This window comes from Anser brachyrhynchus, assembly GCF_964034855.1.
Source record: "Anser brachyrhynchus genome assembly, chromosome: 1".
Taxonomy (NCBI): Eukaryota; Metazoa; Chordata; class Aves; order Anseriformes; family Anatidae; genus Anser; species Anser brachyrhynchus.
In genome coordinates this window covers 164862403-164871712 of record NC_137694.1, presented here as the reverse complement: position 1 = coordinate 164871712, position 9310 = coordinate 164862403, and the positions used below count along the sequence as shown (strand labels likewise).

The window sequence follows — 9310 nt, the reverse complement described above, 5'->3', positions numbered from 1 at the left end:
CGATATTTTGAATTCATCTTTCATAAAAATTTGGTTCTGAAAGTGAATGAGAATGAAATTCTGGTTCTTTACCAGATCTAGGAAAACAAACAAACAAACAAAAAATAACAACAAAAAAAAGCTAATATTAAAAATAACTGGAAAATTCTATAGAGGTCATCCTTATGTTTGTATAGAAAACAAACAAACAAAAAAATAAAAACTGTGTCTCAGTGAGACTTAGGTAATGTCTGAAAATATAAATCACTTGATATAGCACACCTTTTAGGCACATGCTGATCTTTTATTGTTTTGAGCATTTTTTTTTTTTCAGAAGTATCTTGGAAGGAAACCAAAAAAACAACAACTTATTTCTGCACAGTCAGCTACTGTGAGATAAACAGACTCATGCTACAGTGGGTGATGAACTGGCTCAGTGGTAGAGCTCAAAGGGTTGTAGTGAATGTGACAACATCTGTCTGGCAGCCGGTCACTGGTGACATTCCCCAGAGCTTTATTCTAATGCCAGAATCAACATTTTCATCAATGGTCTAGATGAAGAAGTTGAAGTCTGCTGATGATACTAAACTGGAAGGTGCTGTTAACTCCTTGGAGGGACAAGAGACCTTGCAGAGGAATCTAGACAGATTGGCACACTGAAAAATCACCCATTGTTGACCATGAAGCTCAACAAAGGAAAATGCCGCATTCTGCACTTGGTATGTAATAATGACAGATAAAGATACAGTCTGGGAGAAAAGTGGCTAGAGAGCAGCTCTGCAGAAAGGGAACTGGTCAACAGTAGGCTCAATGTGAGCAGGGGCTCATCTCCCTTATTAGATTATTGCTGTTGTTCCTCTGTGATCCTTCTTGTTTGTGGAGATGAACATAACAGTTTCAGCACAGTCCTTCATTTAAGGAAGAAATAAAAATATTAGTCAGCTTAGAACATTATGTCAAATATACGGTTTTCAGTGCATCTGGACTGGTACGCCCAACAAAACAAAACAAAACAAACAGAAATAGAAACAATCTGGAACAGATTTACTAGAAACATGGTTGATGCCCCAGGCCTGTCAGTGTTCAAGAGACATTTGGACAATGCCAATAATATTCTTAAACTTTTGGTTAGCCCCGAGGAGGTCAGCCAGTTGGACTAGATGATCTTTGTAGGTCCCTTCCAACTGAACTTTTCTATTCTATTCTGATCTGTTCTGTTCTGTTCTACTCTATTCTATTCTACTCTATTCTATTCTATACAAAACAATGAAACAAGAGCAACAACAGAAACATACCAATGTATACATTTTAATACCTCAGTCTACTCTTTTTTAGTGTTTTGAAAATCCGTACTCATTCAGAATTTCAGCCAGGTTAGATTTTTATTGCAAATGCAGACTGCAATCTTTTTCAACTGTTCCTTAATTAATAAAATTTCCTAAATTTGATGTTGAAAATTATATGTTGTAATTTAACTATTTAACATTTAAGCTGCACTTGCATTAGAGTGCTTTATGGATTCCAGTGTACTTAACATGCTCCAGGTTTTTAACATGCACCATAATCTCCAGAGTATTTTATAATTTATAAGATCAGAAGACCTTAAACATCACCTAACATTTTATTACACTAAGTCTGTTTCCCAAGGTGATTTCTCTGGTTGCCACTGTTACAACTGTTAGTTATGCATTGAACAGTAAAGGAGTAGTCTTATTCCACCCTGAAATGCTTAAATGCTGCTTTAGTTAGTGACTGTAAAATGGATATCCTTGGTTGAACTGTGAAATTGAAAGCTGACTAATCAAAAGGTCTTTTTATTTTTCTTAAAACAAGGGCATTCCTACTTCTCTGAAATTGCTTTTCATTTTATATATATCTCATCTGAATATCCACTATGTGCTTCTACATTTCATTATCATTGGTTTTGTGGATAGGATCTTCTGCTTTTCTACTTAAGCCTTGTTTCTCTTTCCACATGTTAGAAACTAACCCTTTAGTCAGATTGCACAGCTATAACAAATACTTCAATTTCCTTTTCCTTAAGGTAACTGAGATGTTGTAAATACTTCCTATTTCTTGATTTTTAATACGTCTTTGATAACTATTAAAAAAAAAAAAAACAAAAACAAAAACAGTTTTGTGGAGTTTGAAAACAAAATTCATTTTACAAGGTGTTCTTCACTGACGGAGAAATAATGAACACATGGACACCCTTGAACTCATTTCCAGAACACTGCACATCTTATTCTGTCTCATTCTTTTGACAAATTACCATGTAGTAAGAAAGCAGTATTTCTTATTGCAAAATTTTGGAAAGAAAGTTGTCAATTATGAAAAATGTGAACAAAGGCTATCCTGGTGACATGAAGCTTTTTCAGTCAAATTTGGGATTGAAATAAATTTTCCTAATAGGATGGAGAAATCATGTTGCAAGATAAATAAAAAATGCAATGACATTATGGTCAAGGATTTAGGACCTGAAGAACACAGTAGGTGAGTTTTTGTTTCTTGCCTAGCTTACATTTGGACTGGTATAGTATAGCATAGTTATCTCATATGGCTGGATAGAGCTGCAGTGAAGACTTGAGGAGAAAGAACGGATGGAGAAAGACAAGGAATTGCAAAGAAGTACAGCTTATCTCTATTGAACAAGAGACAACAGAACTAAGTGATAGAGTACACAAATAATTCTAAGAGGTCTAAGACCTCATGCTATGCCTGAACATAATAAACAAACAAACAAACAAATAAATAAATATATCTTTTTTTTTAATTTTTACTCCTTATTTCCACAACTTTGAGATTAATGGAAAAGAATGTCATGAAAAGTCAGATTCTCCTCTCTCCCCTAAATTGCCTGATATTCTAATATCTGAAATGACTATGCTGATTGGGTGACAGATGCTAAATGCTTTATGTTATTACGTAAAACAAGTCACGCTTCTTTCTAGTATTTTTTAATTATTTTTATTACTTTTTTTGGTTAATTTTTATATGCAGTAGAAACAATATTTAAATGAGAAAATAAATAAATAAGCTTCAAATCTGTTCTTGACTTTCCCATATTTTGGGAGTGAATTAGGAATAAATCCAGAAGATGGCTTTCTTTGGAAGATAAAACTAAAGAAGGCAGATGCAGATACATTTTTTTACATTGAGTAGATCAGAAAAAGAATGTATGAAGATAGCTCTGGCTATCTGAAATTATCTACCTGTGGTTAAAGCTGGTTGACTTAAAAATGAATATTCAGAACAGTATATTTCATGGCTGGCATTTTTTCTTCCAGTCAGGAATCAACAGTCTCATGTCTCTTCAAAATACAGAAATAACTTTCACTATGCAGCTGAAGCTTGCTTTACAAACATTCAAAGGCATCTGTCTCTCTCCATTGATTCTGATGGGAATTTTATGAAACAGGCTTACTCACATCAAAATTTTCGCATGATGTTGTCTAAAAGTTAAGCAGACTGGATCACAGCTGGTATTGGTATTTTACAGTCTTCAAGCCCTATGTCTTCTCCTGTATTCTAAATCTTCCTTCTAAAAACCTCAGGGGAAAGAATGGATTCCTTTTCTCCTGTGTAAAGTAATACTTTTCTTTAATCTGAGGGAGAACAATTTGGCATGGATCAGTAAACCCATTTCTGAGTCACTGATTTTCTCCAGTTGAAATGTTTTTATATTAATATTGGTTACTTTCTTTTGATCCTTGAAAGTAAGCTTCACTGAAAGATAAGTCATTTTGACTTTTTATTTGTTTCATAGATTTTTGTTTAGCCTTCAACCTGTTAAGAACACCTTAACTTTCACAGAATCACAGAATCACTGGAGCTCACTTAGTCTAACCCCCATGCTCAAACCATGATCAACTACCGCAGGTTTCTCAGCATCATGTCCAGTCAGCTTCTCCAAGGATGAAAACTCCACAACTTCTCTACACAAGCTTTTTCAGCATTTGACCACCGTCACAAAAAAAAAGTGATTTTTTTGTATGTTTAAGCAGAATTTGTGTCCATTGTGTCGTCACTGGATAACACTGAGAAAAGTCTGAGTCCATCTTCTTTAGTTTCCTATATCAGGTATCTATATGCATTGATGACATCCCCCTGAACCTTCTCTTCTCCAGGCTGAACAGTCCCATCTCTCCTCAAAGGACAGATGCTCCAGTCCTTTAATTATCTTTGTGATTCTTTATTGGACTTGCTCCACCTCACTTATCTACTTACCTAATCTGTATTTCTGCAGTTGGTCAATGAGGATGTACTAAGTTCAAGATAAACTTTTCCCTCATCCACTGAGCTAGTCTTTTTTTTTTTTTTTTTTTTTTTTCCCAAAAAAAGGCTATCAGGTTAATTAGGCATGATTTCCACTTCATAAATCCATGTTGACTTCTGACAATCACCTGCATGTAAATGGTTTCCAGAAAGATTTCCTTCATTGATTTCCCAGGGACTGAGGTGAGGCTTGACTGGCTTGTATTTCCCTGAATCCTCCCTCTTGAATACAGGAGTGACATTTCCTTTCTTCCAGTTCTCAGAAATCTGCCACAATCACCATGATCTTTCAAACATAATCAAGAGTGTCACTGAAATGGCATCAGCCACCTCTCTCTGCACCTGAGATTCCTGAAGGCCAGTCTTACCAAGAAAGAGCAAGACAAAGAAGGTAATTGTCACTAGGCTCCCTGCTCCCCTCATCTAACTTTTGCTGTTCATACACCTATAGAAACCTTTCTTGTTGACTTTCCCATCCTTTGCCAGACACAATTCCAGGAGAGCTTTGGCTTTGTTAACCCCATTTCTGAATGCTAAAGAGTGCCTCTATAGTTTTACTGGGTTACCTGACCCTCCTTCCACATCTTATATGTTTTCTTTTTAATATATGAGTTTTGTCAGGAGACCTTTGTTCATCCATGCAAGCCTGTGGCCCCCTTTGCTTGTGGGACTAGACTTGAGCTTAAAGGATGTGATACTGTCAACTGTATGAAGTTCAACAAGGCCAAGTGCCGGGTCCTGCACCTGGGGCGCAACAACCCCAAGCAGCGCTACAGGCTGGGAGATGAGTGGCTGGAAAGCTGCCTGGCCGAGAAGGACCTGGGAGTATTGGTTGATAGTCGGCTGAATATGAGCCAGCAGTGTGCCCAGGTGGCCAAGAAGGCCAACAGCATCCTGGCCTGTATAAGAAGCAGTGTGGCCAGCAGGTCTAGGGAAGTGATTGTGCCCCTGTACTCGGCTCTGGTGAGGCCGCACCTCGAGTACTGTGTTCAGTTTTGGGCCCCTCGCTACAGGAAGGACATGGACGTGCTCGAGCGAGTCCAGAGAAGGGCGACCAAACTGGTGAGGGGTCTGGAGAACAAGTCTTACGAGGAGCGGCTGAGGGAGCTGGGCTTGTTCAGCCTGGAGAAGAGGAGGCTCAGGGGCGACCTCATCGCTCTCTACAGTTACCTTAAAGGAGGCTGTAGAGAGGTGGGGGTTGGTCTGTTCTCTCACGTGCCTGGTAACAGGACGAGGGGGAATGGGCGAAAGTTGCGACAGGGGAGTTTTAGGTTGGATGTTAGGAAGTACTTCTTTACCGAAAGGGTTATTAAGCATTGGAACGGGCTGCCCAGGGAGGTGGTGGAGTCACTATCCCTGGAGGTCTTTAAAAGACGTTTAGATGTAGAGCTTAGCGATATGGTTTAGTGGAGTACTTAGTGTTAGGTCGAAGGTTGGACTCGATGATCTTGAGGTCTCTTCCAACCTAGAAATCTGTGATACTGTGATACTTGCAAATAACCAGCTCTCCTCTTGAGACCCCCTTCTCTCCAAGACCATCTCCTATGGGTTCTTTCCTGAACAAACAGAAGTTTGTTCTCCTGAAATTCAGAATTTTGATCCTTCTTTTTACCTTCTACCTTCCTCTCGGGATCCTGAATGATACTATTTCATGGTCACTGCAGCTGTGGCTGCCTCAGTCTTCATAGTCCTAACTAATTCTTTCTCGTTTGTAAGTATTAGGTCTAGCAGAGTGCCTGTCCTTGTCATTTCCTTGATCATCTGCATCAGAAAGTTGCCCTTAATGCACTCCAGAAGCCTTCTGCATTGCTTGTGCCATGGTGGTTGTCCTTCCAGCAGATATTACGTTCAAGTCCCTCTTGAGGAACTGCAAATATGAAGCTTCTTCCAGTTTTCTGAAGAAGACCCCATTTACTTCTTCCTATCAAGCAATCTAGAGCAGACACCCATCCCAACATCACAAGCATTGGTCTGCCCTTTAATCTGGTGTGTGTGTGTTTGTTATAGTTGCTTCCTTCATATGCCCCTTGCAATAAGTGATTGTTAAACAGCATTTTGACTTCTGGCTACTTTTATTTTTTTATTTTTTTTTTTATTTTTAACACCTCCCCCCCACCACCCCACCACCCCAAATTCTCTTTCAAGACCAAATATTCAATATAATGGATGTTTTAATGGACATGACTTTTAAAATATTTTTATTTCTACCTTTAGATTACACTCCAGAGCTCTACTCTTTTCATCTGACTCCTAAGAAAGAGAGAGAAAAAGAAAAACAATGTCTTTCAAAAAGCTAAAGCACAGCACAAATTTCTAAAGACTACTTTTCAATGTTATCCAAAATCCAATGAATGGATGAATAAATAAATAAAAATTCTATCAAATGTTGATTTGTTATTAAACCACTCTCTTCTTTGTGTACATCTTCATTGGTAACATACATCCTTTTACCAACTATCTGTGATGAATTGTAGTGATGAATAGTTTCCTCCTATGTTTTATTGTGCTAGTATCTCCAATTCTGAAAGCATAGCTTTATCAAACAGTGTACATTGTTGTCTGCCAGTATTTCCCACTTTTTATTGCTACAGTGAAATTACATTCTCAAGTGAGTTTATAAAACTTAAGAGGCTCTCTGACTTACTGGTCTTTTAACCAAGTGAAGATTTATTATAGACTACTCCATTCAGAAAGATAGTCTGTTCCCTGTTGTTAACTACTTCCATGTTTCTAAATCAGCTGTGGTTCACCTGGAAACTTGTTTATCATCTTCTTTCAAAGCAGAAACTTCTATTATCTGTGCTATTGCCAGACAGGAATATGTTTTAATAAGGCTTGATTAGAATGTTCAAGATTAACATTTCAGATTCTGACTGAAAATCAGTAGGAAGAATAACACTGAAAAACTGTAGGTGTTGGTTTGGAGATAAAACAAAAATAAGAATGTTGAACAAGCATCAGACAACCTCAACGTTTGAGAGCCCTTTCATAATACCACATCAAAAAGCTCAGTACCCAGACTCAGTTAGAAACCCCTTTGGGTACGTGTGAAACAAAAGTCTGCAGCAACAATGCAGTAAGTGGACCATCCTACAACCTTGCAGCAAAGTGACATGGCATATACTAAAAAAGCTAGTCAGGTCATGTGCCTGACAGCCATTGATATACAGGAGCAATTTTGTGCAGAAGATAATTGATCCCCTGTTCTGTGTATGTTCTAGTGCTGGCATGCTGGTCAGTGAATTACGTAATCTACGCAGATACATTTGCTGGTGTTGGTACTTTGTCATCTGTAATTGCCCTGGGACACTATCCTGTGGTTTGCTGGGACAATATTGGAGGACTACACAAAAGACAGCATGCCAAAGTAGTGTATCTTCTTTTATTTATTTATTTATTTATGGTGCCTGTTGTTTACATGATTTTGCTTACTGCAATTACTCAAATATTGCTCATATATTGCTTAGAAAAATGAAATTTGAAATAGGCCCAAACTATGCCAAAGAATGCAATTATTTGAAAGCATGGAAAGCAACATCCCAGAAGCATGGAAAGCAATATCCCAGAACTTGAGCATATCGCCCAGAACTGTTTAATGTAGATCTAGCTTCTCTAACCAGAAAAGGCTCAGATCTCTCACCCTTAGACGTAACCATGTATTTATGTATTTTTTTTAGAGTGGCTACACTTTGGATCATGGTTTTATCATCACTGATATTAGATTTTTGTGAAATAAAGCAGTACAGTGGAAACTGGCACCAGATGATTTGCTAATATACTTCTGTCAATATGCATACACATGCACAAGTGGCAATTGAAAACACAGATGTGGTATCTTGTTCATTATCTCAGTGATATTATGTGCTGCTTTTCACTCATCCACACTGTGCAACATGAGATGACCATCCTGCACCACAACAGCTTTTGGTTCTCAAAGTCAGGAAAGGCTCCAGAGAGGGTTCTTTGAAATTCTTCCTAGTTCTACTACAACACTGCTTGCACACCACAGCATTATCTGCTTATCTGCAAGCTGTTCTGGGGATTGGTAGTATTTTACTAGTAGCAGCACAGAGAATTCCAAATAATAAACGTGGTTAGCAAGGTAATAATGATAGTAAATATGTGCTAGCCAAAAACTGTAAGTCCCAGTTGTGGAAGACATTTCACTGGTTTGAATAAATCACTTAGTCAATGTCTTCATGCTGATTTTTTTTTCCCTGTGTTGAGAATTAATGCAGCTCTTTTGCAAAGAAATGTTAAGTGTTCACAACAACAGTTGTACTGTATTCTGTATTCAACTTTTGATGTGTTTTGATATTCTGCAATAAGCATTCTGAAAAAAACAGCTAAGGGATTGTAAGGTAGGTGCCAAAGTTGAAAATAATTCTGACAATTCTGGCTTAAATCTTTCAATGTCTGGATAGTCACAAGTCAGTATGATAAGACAGTCCAACCCATGTTTTAGTGTTTATGAAATCTTTGTGTGTTATAGTAATGAGCACCATAAAACTCAGGAGAAAATGAATAATTGTCTCTCTCTGGTGTGGAGTTATGATGGTGTATACTAATGAGAAAATATGAGGGAAAAAAAAGAAAAAGACATGTCAACATTTAACTGCCGTCTATCCTACTCACTGAAATCAGTTAGGATTCTCCAGGGAGGCAAAAAATTTCCTGACATTAATAATGTCAATTTGCATCATTGTGCATATCTACATTGGATATAAGGAACAATTTTTTTTTTTTTTTTTTTTTTACAGCGAGGGTGGTAAGACACTGGTGCAGGTTGCCCAGAGAAGTTGTGGATGCCTCATCACTGGAAGTGTTCAACATCGGGCTGGACAGGGTTTTTAGCAACCTTGAACTAACAAAAAGACGTCTCCACTTAATTCTGCTCAGCTTTTGGCTAACACGCCGCTCATGATAAATTCTGATATATGCTGTGAGCAGGACCTTTGGGTCAAAGTGAGAGCAACACATGCCCAGGGAGGTGGTAGAGTTACCGTCCCTAGAGCTGCTTAAGGAAAGGTTGGATGTGGTACTTAGGGACATGGTT

At 37.9% G+C, this 9310-nt stretch overlaps 1 long non-coding RNA gene across 1 annotated transcript in view; it reads left to right on the top strand.

The window, feature by feature from the left end:
- LOC308187811 overlaps positions 1-6428 on the top strand; it is an 11210-nt gene extending 4782 nt beyond the window's left edge. The window contains exon 3 of the long non-coding RNA XR_013944937.1: positions 4511-6428. This is a non-coding gene — a long non-coding RNA (uncharacterized lncRNA). The remainder of the gene's footprint in view (positions 1-4510) is intronic.
- Positions 6429-9310: the final 2882 nt, after the last annotated feature.